The 12,231-nt window shown below is 36.9% G+C and overlaps 1 protein-coding gene across 22 annotated transcripts in view; it reads right to left on the bottom strand.

Moving 5' to 3' along the window:
- The window catches only part of Baz2b (bromodomain adjacent to zinc finger domain 2B), a 213,283-nt gene that overhangs the window by 155,820 nt on the left and 45,232 nt on the right, over nucleotides 1-12,231 (bottom strand). For all 22 annotated transcript variants that reach the window (XM_051184605.1, XM_051184617.1, XM_051184621.1 and 19 more), the window contains exon 2: nucleotides 9,644-9,686. The gene's annotated coding sequence lies outside the window, so the exon portion shown is untranslated. The remainder of the gene's footprint in view (nucleotides 1-9,643; nucleotides 9,687-12,231) is intronic.

Raw genomic sequence — 12,231 nt, 5'->3', positions numbered from 1 at the left:
CTGCTCATTGATACTAGTTACCCAGTGAAATACAAAATAAGGTCAGTGTTACTTTCATATCTATCAAAATAACATCCACTCTGTAACCTATGATAGAGTAGTGTTTTTAACTTTGAAGCATCACTATGGAAGAAATACATTCAGTGGAGCCAAACCTGCCATAGATAATAACTTCTATAATTAATTAATTTTATTTTATTTTATGTGTATGGTGTCTTACCTGCATATGTATCTACGGGCCATGTGCATTCTTTGTGCCTGAAGAGGCCAGAAGAAAACAACATTATCTCCTGGAACTGGAGTTACAGACGGTTGTGAGCTGCCATGTGGGTGATGGGAATGAAACCCAGGTCCCCTGGAAGAGCAGCCCTGCTCTTAACTGCCGAGCCATCTCTACAGTCCCAAATAATGAATTTTTGATAAAGAAAATTGAAAACCTATAAAGGAGCAGGGCATGGTAGCATATGCCTCTAATCCCAGCAATGAGAAGGCTGACAAAGATCCCAAGCTTGGAGCCATGCTGGGCTATGTCTCAAAAAAAAGGGGGAAAAATTCTTGAAAGATTCCCCATTTTATATATCACTAAGAACATCCATGATTCATGGTAAGAATTCAAAATATCAGCAAATCCAAGAATTTGGAAGAGGTTGATTACAGCTGTCAGGGGTGACTTTACGGTTTTGCGATTTCAATGAAGGAAACAAACACAGGTGTCTGGTGAAGCTGGCAAAGGGGTTTTAAGTAGAACATGAAAATGTGACTCAAATGCTATAATACTGTCATAAAATGTGACGAGCTGTTTTTAATGCATGAGCAAATAATAGAAAGTGAGATTGAATCCCCTCCTGGTAAAGATACTACTGACAGCGATAAAATGTCAAGGAAGATACAGAATATACGACATCAACTTAATGATAAAGCAGGGCAGGGCTTAGACAACTATAATTTTCAAAGTTCTACTATGGATAAAATGCCATCAAATAGCAACAGATGCTACAGAGAAATCTGTTTCAAATTCATTATCTTAGTTGAAAAAGCTGCCACAGACAACTTCAGTAGCCAGTCAGCACCCATTAGATTTTGTCAGGGTAAGACCCTCTGACAGAAGGAAGATAAGTATGCCTGAAGCTTAGATGATGGCATTTTTTTAAGTACTAACTGACACACATTTTTAATCCCTACACTCTGAAGAGGTAGAGGGAGATGGATCTGTGAGTTCAAGGCCAACCTGGTCTACAGAAACAAGTACTAGGATAACCAGGGCTACACAGAAAAACCTTGTCTCTCCTCCCCACCCCAACCCTAAAAGAGTAATGAAGTACTTTTAACTAAAATGTATTTATTTTTTGGTACAGATAGTGCTACTAATAGAACAAACAGACCACATAATAATGTAAATATGACCTATAAGCACTGAGAAACCCCCAAAAGTTGGGTTACTTGTTTTATTATAATATTTGTGTTCTTAGAGTAGTCTGAAACAGAACCTGTGTATCACAGTAAGATGAATTTATCTCAGTTTAAATGAAAACAGCAAAATATTCGTGATCAAAACCCTAACAGATGTTTAACTTTACACTCACCTAGCATGTGCAAGGCCCAGAGTTTGAACTCTACAGCAATACAGGTCTTCCCTCCTTCTGGTCTTCCCTCCTTCCCGTCTTCCCCTCCCCCATCCTTCTCTCTTCTCCATATTTAAATGTGACAGATTTATCAGCACACTGAGAAAGCAAGGGGTCCATAAATTCTCTCTATATCACACTTAGCATGGGCCCCTTACCCATCTATGTCTTCACTAGGCTGGAAAAGATCAACAATTAATACAGGAAATAGCTGAACACCCAAGGCATCTAAGAATACTAATAATAATGTTACAAAACTTGTACACAAACCCTTTTTGCAGAAAGGAAAAAAACCCTACAATGGCCTGTACCGACTTAATTAGATTCTTGCAATCATGAGAGGTAGAAAGGTAAAACTGGATGGGGTGAAATGTTCCTTTGGTACCAGGATCTTATCCAAATATAATACCATAATAAATGAATGACTGTGTTCACAAAAGCTAGGAATGTAGATTCAACTTGGTATCACATGATGGCTTTACAAAAATTAACCATTACACTCATTATAAATAGGGCACTTACTGATACCCTCCTCTACTTTCTGTCCTAGTTTCTTGTCCAAATGCAACTTAAGGGAGAAAGGGCTTATTTAGTCCATATTTCCAGAACGCCAACACAGAAGAACACTACTATAAGAGAAACAACAAATACTAGAAAGAAACACATGATGGAGAGATCAGTTCTAACTCTGAGGATAAGAGGATCTACGGAAACAATGAAATTTGAAATAAGTATATAGCATTAATGCCAATTGTATGTTTTCTAATTTTTCTTTCCACAAAACTAACACAAAAAATATGAAGCTATTAGAGAAAATATGTGCACGCACTCACGCTCACACACACATACGCGCGTACACACACACACACAGGGGGGGGATATTTGATAAGAGCAATGAAGAAACAAAAATTATGAATTTTATTATGACAAGTTCAGGGGTCTCGAACATTAAAAATTAGGGAACATAACTGCAATCATTAGATGTGGTGCTCTTTATGGACTGCAAAGTTTAAACATACTGTCTTACATGCCATGTAAATATACCTTTGGATGTGATTTTTTTTTTTTTAAAGAAACATCAGCAATATTTGTGTTGAGCTTTTTAGCAGTCATACCATGCTAACTTAGATGGTGACTATGCAATAAAAAGCTTTCCTCCATTTTTATCAAAATGCTTTCATTACTACAGATTATTCTTGTTTATAGGAAAAGAACCAAAATGTGAAACACCAAAATCCCATAACTCAGTATGTAGCACTACATCATTTTGATAGACTTCCCTATGCTTCCCTGTACAGACCCATGTAGTACAATACATCTTGGTGTCCTACAAAGTGTTAAAGAAGACAATAAAATGCTAACCAAATAAAATTCCATGCAGCCTGAATTTAAAAATACTTATATGATTTAGGTGCTTGTCTCTGCCCTATAATCATCATCATCATCCAAATGTTCTTCTTTTACATTCCCTAATACGTCTGTGATTATTCCTAGATCTGTTAATTTTTTTTCCTTTTCTGGGCAGGCATATAAATAAGAAAGTGTCCTTAAATCAACTGATGTTTTAACTTTGTACACTTTCACATTTTCAAAAGATGACAGATGTGGTGGCATACCCTTGTAATCTCAGCATTTCGGACGCGTGCGAGGATCACGGGTTTGAGGTAAACTTGGACTACTTAGAGAGATCCTAGTTTTAAAAACAATCAAGGGTATTAACTTGAGTCTGTGAAACATGACATCATTTATGGCTGCAGTTATTCAACTGCAGAATACCTCATTTGTTTTCCATCTCCTTCAATTGTAAATGATAAAACAGTGCAAAACTTTAGAAGACACTGCACTAGTGAATGGAAAGGGCTTTATATCAAGTAATTTAAATGGCTGCTATGTAGTAATTTTGAAGATCTTTTTCAAAATGTTCAGATTTTAGATATCAAAATATCTAAGATATTTTATAGCTACTATATACTATACACTGCTTTATACTTTATTTAAATTTATTTTATATTATTGACATTTTTAGAATGTTAGATGTATTGATTTACATAAAGACTGAAATTCCTGTGTAGACTTAACTAAACTGTACTTACTCTAGTTTTGGTGTTAGAAGGGGGAAATAGTTATCAGATAACTGTTATGGAAATGGTTGATTTAACAACCACTAGACTGCTGGGGACATCTCAACTTATTCAACTGTAAAATGTAATACTATGTCCTCTAAATTGTTAAAGGTTCAAACAGAATGAGCTTTGATGCACACATGGATATATTTACTTAAAATATTTAACAGAAAAACAGTAAATAATACTGAAATTGTCAACATTAAAAGAACTCACTAGACACTGATCTCCTTCCTGACAATTTCATCTCTCACTAACAAAACTTTGTATTTCAACAGTATTATAATAAAATACCTGCATCTGTAAATCTCAACCTCTCTCCACGCATGATTACTAAGAACTAGCAGTAAGCTACATGTATAGCTCTTTTTCCTTTTTTATTTTGAGAGAGATCACAAAACTTGGGAATCTGGCCTTGAACTTGAGGCCCTCAATAGCCTCAGCCTCCTGGGTAGCTGGGATTACAGACTAAACAAACCTCCAGGAAACAGCTTGATCCTCTCTTTTAAAAAGTGACTCATCATTTCTCTAATATCCTAAAACTAAAACCACCAAAAAATAACAGCAGAGTTCAAAGAAGTGAAAAGTGAAAAACAAACCCTACAACTATATATACACACATACACATACACACATATGTATATATATGTACATATGTATATGTATATAATCCCCTAAAATTATCTTAGTGTTGCTTGGTGGTGGCACTGCACACCTTGAATCCCAGCAATGGGGAGGCAGAGACAGGTGGACGTCTGAGTTCGAGGCCAGCCTGGTCTACAAAGCGAGTTTCAGGACAGCCAGGGACGTTACACAGAGAAACCCTGTCTTGAAAAACCAATCAAAAAACAAACAACAAACCATCTTAGTGTTGTTATCAAAGCCAGTTTAAGCCATGAATGGTAACACAAAACCAGTAGTTTATGGAACACATAAATTTAACTCTGTCATATAAAAAAAGAAGTGTAGATGTGAAAAGCCAGAATAAGCCAGGTGGCATCATAAAGATCTGGAGACTGTTTTTGTTTCCCCCTTCTCAGTACATGGCCTCCAGCCAGGGTTCAGTTACCATAGCTACATTTCAACAAGAAAGGAGGAAGACACTGTGCCCCACCTCTTCCTGTGGGATGCTTTCTACTCAGTTGGGCACATGGAGCCTACCACCCCATGTCTCAGACACAAGAGAACCAGGCCTTCCACATTGAGTTCCAGGCCCACTAAAGCCCCACACAGAGATTCCTCCTGTCTAAACAGCAGACACACAACAGGAAAGCCAGTTACTCATTACATTTAGCTGCAAGGAGAATGAATGTTTCTTATTCCAGGTAGTGGTGTGCTATGGACATAAGTTAGAAAGGCAAAAGTGTTAGGAAAGTTATCAGTTATTGTTATATCTGATGATGTTTTACCTGGGGATAGATAACCTAACTAACATTAAAATTTACAACCTAACACTGACATTTCTAATCATGGGCACTACAAAATTATATTATTCTAAGTATCAATTATGATGTTAACTATTCTACAAAACTGAAGTAATATTCATAATAAAATAATCAAAAAGAAAAATATAATTTTAATCAGATAGGAATGACTACTTTAGTTATTTAAAGATTGTTTATAACATTATGTATATAGCAAAATATTAAATAGGATTGTTTTTAAATACAAATTAACACTATAGTAATAGTCATTGAAATAAAATTCAGTGCAATTCAGTGCATATAAAATTGGATGTAAATTAAATGTATATATTTTCTTACAGAAAAAGATTGGGAGATGAGAAAAAATAGAAGTATCCTGAACCAGTGAGATGGCACAATAGGTAACAGTGCTATCACCAAGCAAGATGACCTGAGTTCCTTCCATCACTGGGACACACGTGGTAGAAGGAGAGGACTGACCCCGTCCTGCATGTTGTCTTATAGCTTCCTTATGCTCACTGTAGCATAACCCCCACCCCCTGCACAAGACCCCCCACACACACACACACAATTTTTAATGAAATTCTATTATGCTTTGTATAGATGCTATGTAGAGATGTTTAATCAAATAAGAGATAATCATAAAACAGTAATACAATACAAATTTTATAGCACAAGACAAAACTACATAATATCTTAGGGAAGTAACTTTGCAGGTAACAAGTATGAGAGTCAAAAGAAGTTTGTAAGTGTTGTCCTTGGTGCTAAGTGCTGTGTGAATAGTACTTCTAATATTCACAACACTCCTAAGATCTAAGTCCTAGAGAAGGAAACCTGGATCTTTAATAATTAGCAGAGACTGAAACTATTATATAAACTGCAGAGGGAAAACAACAATTTTCTGACCCATGTCCATGTTCCTAAACTACAGTCCACAGTACCACCCCTCAATCTCTACCCATACTACAGTATCCAGTCAGAACTGTCTAAAGTTCATTCTGGTCTTTTAAGAGATTATCATTCCAGCCAAGTATGACTGCTTTCTCCCAGATAAAAGTACATAACATCAGTAACTCTAATTGAATGCCTCTTGGCTAGAAATCAAAGAATTTGGAAGGTTGAGGTGTGATTGTAATAATCGTACATGAATCCATATCAAAAAGTAGAAATCTGGATGCTGGGAGATAAAACTAGTTGGTAAAGAGCTTGCCATTCAAGCATGAAGACTCAAATTCAATCCCAAAAACCATATAAAAAGGTGTGTGTGGTAGACATAACTGTAATCCACTACTAAGGAAATAGGACTCATTGTCTACCCAGCCTAACCTAATCAAAGAGCCTCAGGTCCCAGGGACAGACCCTGACTCAAAAAGGAAAATGAATGGATCCTGAGAAATGATACCAAGGCTGGCACCTGAACACACTTGTGCACATACAGACAGGAATATGCACAAACACACACAGAAGGTAGAAATCTATAGAAACATACATCAAAGGGCTACAATGAATAGCATAAATTTAGGAGGTTTTTATAGTTGATGGTATACAATCTATAAAAGAGCAAGCTACAGTAAACACAAGTAACAGGCAAGAAAGACACGACATCCTATTTAAATATTAGTCCAATCCTTTCAAACAGATGCAATGCATCACTTCATAGTTGACTATAACAAGACATGAAGTTGCAAAATAGCCCAGAATGCCCTCATTAACTGCATTCTACATGGGCCTAAAACCTACCTTCCTTCCTATTCACCCTGTACCATAATGTTCAATTGCATATGCTAAAATCCTGATTTCAATTCTAATACAGGCAAAACTTAGATACTAAGTAATTTGACACTTTTAGTATGTTTATGACTACCAATACTTGCTAAGTACTGTAGAAAGGTTTAGGTACTTAAAATCAATCCAAACTATTAAAGTCAATGATCAGTGACATAAGACTAATAAAAATTGTTACCAAACTATTAGAGAGGAAGAATCGCTTTCACTTAGGATGATTACAGAATACCTCAGAGAGATGACTAAATATAGACAGAGCATTAGAAGGGAGAACTAACTGCTTTCCTCACAGTAATGTTTTTAAAGATAGAAGAAGATTCTATGTAAAAATAGTGATATAAGAATGGCATAAGACCATTTAATATAGCATATGCAGTTTATACTGAGTATAATATAAAGCTATTATTCTTGGATATTGTAATGTATACAGGAGCCAATTAGAACATCAAATTAGAGTATGGGGTCTGAAATAATAAAAAAAACCAGGAAGTCACCAAACGTCTTCTAATAAGAAAATCTTTTACTAAGACTAAACTGAGGATCATGTACAAGTTTTGATGGAATTGACAATGCCCAATCTCCCCACCCCCCCAATGTTCAGTGAAACAGTTTTGTTATCTGTGTGGATTGTGGTATAGAGGAAAGAATAGTAATTGTAAATTCTGTCTTGTCTAAAAATCACTAAAATGTTTTAAATTAAAATATATTTACATATTATAGACAATATTAATGTTGCCTATCACTTTAGATCTTGAATAGTTAAAGTCTACAACTTTAATGACTATGTCATCTATGACACCAGCTTATGGATCTCTGACTATGCCCTTGGCTTCTCATTGCCTTGTAATAAATCAGCCTTTTTCTAATAGTACCATACCTCAGGCCTAGGCTTAGCAGCTATGGTAGTTTGAATGTAATTGGCCTTCATAATCTCATAGGGAGTGGCACTATTAGGAAGTGTGGCTTTATTGGAGAGGAAGAATGTCACTGTGGGGGCAGGCTTTGGGGTTTCCTATGCTCAGGATACTGCTGAGTATCTCAGTTGACTTCCTGTTGCCTGTTGCCCACAAGATACAGGACTCTCAGCTACCCCTCCAGCACTTCTGCCTGCACAAAGCCATGCTCCTTGCCTGATGGTAAAGGACTGAGCCTCTGAAAACTGCCATGGTCATGGTGTCCTCACAGCAACAGAAACCCTGAACTAAGACAGCGGTGGTGAACTACCCTTTCACTAGCACTCCCCATGAGTCAGGGTTGACATGCATCCTCCTCTCCTGACTGGAGAGTGTGAAGAAAGGCTCACAACCCTGCCATCATCACAAAGTTCATTTCTAACTGCAGTTACTTAACTGCAAAGGAACACATCTTGTCTTTATTTAATATCTAACAACACTGAACATCACCTCACTGTGAAATTCTTGGATTTAGAACAACTGCAATTAGCTACTTGATAATTTTAACTTGATTACTGTGTAGCAGGACATGCTACATGGAATGCTTTAGTATGCTGTAGTAACATATTCTATTATATCAATAAAGTTCTGATTATTAAAAAACAAAAAAACAAGCAAAGAAACCTGAAGACATAACTCAAGGATACAGCATTTGCCTAATATGTCTTTCCAGGATTCCATCCCTATCACAACAAAGAATGTCGACTGAGGGTGGAAGGAAAGAGGAAGAGAAAGGGCGGGGGACAAAGTAAAACAGCTTCCATAAGCCTCAGTGAAACAAAATAATCACAAAACCTTTCCAGATACAATAAAAATTCTCTAGTCAGTGCAAAACAGCAAATTTAAAACAATTTCCAAAAGAAATTCTGAACATTACTACAAAGATCATCCACACATGGCTTTTGCCTTACACATAACTGAAATACCTCTTTACTACTGTTTCTATGCTTAGTTAACAATTAAAGCATGCTTAAAGTAGCCTCAACCAATTTATAATTTACTCAAAGCTCATTCCTTCGTTACTTATGAAGACACCTTTTTAATGACTATAATGTAGCCTTTACTAGTTGAGAATCCTGTGCCAGGCCTGGGGCATGTCTTAGAATTCATGTTTTCCTGTGTATAAGCCTGTGTTCAATCTCAGCACCACAAACAAACCAAAAACCAACACTTGTGGAGCAAGGTGTTGCTAAGGGGCTACGTTTAGGCAACACATTTCCTTGACCTACAAATAAAACTAAACAGAAGAAGCATTTTCTCTATACACTCCCATGGGGGAGGCTGTATAAGAGTATCTGGGTATCAGTAAGGCTTGAAGGAAGACGCCTGAGAATTCCTTGAAGTTGCTATGCTTCCATAACCAGTCCTTAATAATCCATAATGGCCTCAAGTCATTTTATTTTTCTAATTTTTCCCTAATATGGAATAACCTTAAACCTTTTGCCACATTTTGGTAAAAAAAGAAATGAAAAGAGATGACAGCATGATTCACAGTGAAATATGTATGTAATAATTTTAGTTATAAATTTTCATATTAAATGACTTTAAAGTCCTTCAAAGCATTTTACAAGTATTAAGTAACTAGAAATATGAAATGTGAGTCGCTAAAAATGTAAGCATTCAATGGACTGGCTGGAGAAATTACAATAGCTTATGTCATAAATATCTCCCAGCTCAATTCTTATTCTCGAGGAAAACACAGCATGCTTTGAAGCTGCACTGTCATTTGGTCTTACTGTGATCAATGTGGTCAGTCTTGTGACATCACTGTCGACACACCTGCAACAGGAAAGCAGAATTAGCAATCAGCTGAATCTCATTTGAATAAGTCATTTCAGAAACAACGTCTTTAGAACTTTGTATTCTACTCACGTTAACCTAAAGTGAAGGAAGCATGAAACTGGCAAGACACAATAAGCACAAAATGCCTGATGCTTATTAGTGTGGCAGGTGGGCTTGTTCAGACTCAGCAACACTACATACTTAAAAATAAACTATAGGACATCTGAGTTACAGGTCTTGTTTATTTTGAGATATTTACCAAGGAAAGAATTCTATGTCTTGAGTACAAGCTGATCCTACATTCAAAACAGCTGGACAAAACAGCCCTATAGACTACAGCTAGGATATCTGAATCTTCTTCGAATCCCCCAAGACAGCGCCCCTTACCAGCAGGAAGTAGTTTAGAAAGAACGACGCCCAAATTCCCAAATATTGTGTATAAATGTTTGTTTTCATTTAATTGGACTTTGTTATATAAAATTAAATAAAAAAATTATATATATAAAAAAAGAATTCTATGTCTTAAATATATCACAATGAGGGACTGATTATACATACTTTCCCTATGATTAGCAATCTTACCTAGAGTCAAAATGTCATTTACTGAAAACAGAGAAATAGCTACACATCAATCCTTATCAAAGATTAAAAGTATCTTTGGGACAGATCCAGTGTAAGCCATGAACCCAAGGGAACCTGTACACTAAGCCACTTCCTAAGCTATTAATGACTTAGTTTATCCCTGAGAAATCTGACCTTCTAGAAACTTCTTCATTAACAAGGCTTTATTGAAGACATCTCTCAAATGGTTTAGTATTTAAACACACACACACACTTCAATGTTTTAAGGTTAATAGCTTTCATGTGTTGTTTTAACAAATCCTCATAATAATCCCTTCAAAGAAACAGAAGATGAGTAATCTTCATTACACAGAAGGGAGCTGCCCTTGCCCTTACACTCTTTCCACACAATTCATCCCACTCCTTTTCCTCATCTGTCTTTAACATAAAACCTATCACTGCTATCCCACTAGTTCAAGATACTGCTCAATGGCCAACGGATGGCTCGGCTCAGGAGGTAAAGATACTTGCTGCCAAGCACGAGGACCCCAGTTCAAGAGCCAGGAACTACATGTTAGCAGGAGAAGACTCATGCATGTAGTACTCTGACCTCTACCCTCACCTCACGCCATGACACAACATAGCATGCATGTGCTCCCCACCCCCATACAAACACACACAACACATAAAACCAATAAATACAGGTTTAAAAGATATTGTTTACCTACATTATCATGTAGAATCTTCCTGCTCCCATTCTTGATATCTCATATCACTGCATCACTGAAAACTGAACAATTTCTTTTTTATCAGGTTTTTTTGATTTGTTTTCAGTTGTGGGAGATCTAACCCAGTGCGACATTCTTAATAGCTAAGTGGTCTACCACTGAGATGCACCCTTAGTCTTTCCAACCATGCCAGAATTCTACCATTGCTTAGGAGAAAGAATTCTCACAATACTTGTTAGGCTTATGAGTGTTTCTGACAACTCGACCTCCACTATGTCTCTGCCACTCTCTCACACTAGTCACAATGACCATGAGTGACACACCCCCAAACATAAGAAACGTCTCATTTCAAAACCTTGACATTTGCCAGTCCCTTGACCTGAAGAACTGATCTCTACAGTGTTAGAAAATGGATCCTCTCACTTCAGCCAGGTAATAAAACAAACAGGCTGGGGAGACGGCTCACCAGTTAGAGCGCTGGCACCACTTTCCCAGAGGATGCAGGTTCAGTTCCCAGCACCTACAAGGCAGCTCAAAACCCCCCATAACTCCAGTTTCAGGGCATCTGATACACTCTCATGACCTCTGTGGGCATCATGTACGCATGTGGTACACAGGCATACATACAGGCAAAACAGTCATAGCTTCCATTTCAATATAGAAGTTCATTAAGCTGTCTACACTTTTGAGTATGATTAATTTTAGTATGTAGCATTTTTATTCCTTGTAAGCCTTTGTTACAAAAGTTTACTTAAAAATATTTTTAAAGATTTATTTATTTATTATGTATGCAGTGTTCTGCCTGCATGTACACCTCCACACCAAAAGAGGGCACTAGATCTCATTATAGAAGGCTGTGAGGCACCATGTGGTTGCTAGGAATTGAACTCAGGTCCTCTAGAAGAGCAGCCAGTGCTTTTAACCTCTGAATCATCTCTCCAGCCCTTACTTAATTGTTTTTTAAATAACCCAGGATTTGAAAATCAATGATATGAAATTATAGCTCAAATCAAGAGTGAAGATGTGTCACTAAGGTGACTGGAGAAAGGGCAGAATATGAAGCGGAATTTGAGGGATTTTTGTACATGAGGCTCATGAGTGACAAAGAAGGGCATCATTAGGCTTGCTGACTCCAACAGAAAAATGCGAAAGACTGCAAAGACAAGTGAAGAGCCATCTCTGATGAGCAGAGAGGACTGAGTAGCTTCAAGCAATGTAGACAGGAGTCAGGGAATGAACACATTTCCCTCTAA

This window comes from Phodopus roborovskii, unplaced genomic scaffold (assembly GCF_943737965.1).
Source record: "Phodopus roborovskii unplaced genomic scaffold, PHOROB, whole genome shotgun sequence".
Lineage (NCBI taxonomy): Eukaryota > Metazoa > Chordata > Mammalia > Rodentia > Cricetidae > Phodopus > Phodopus roborovskii.
This window is presented reverse-complemented; position numbering and strand designations above follow the sequence as displayed.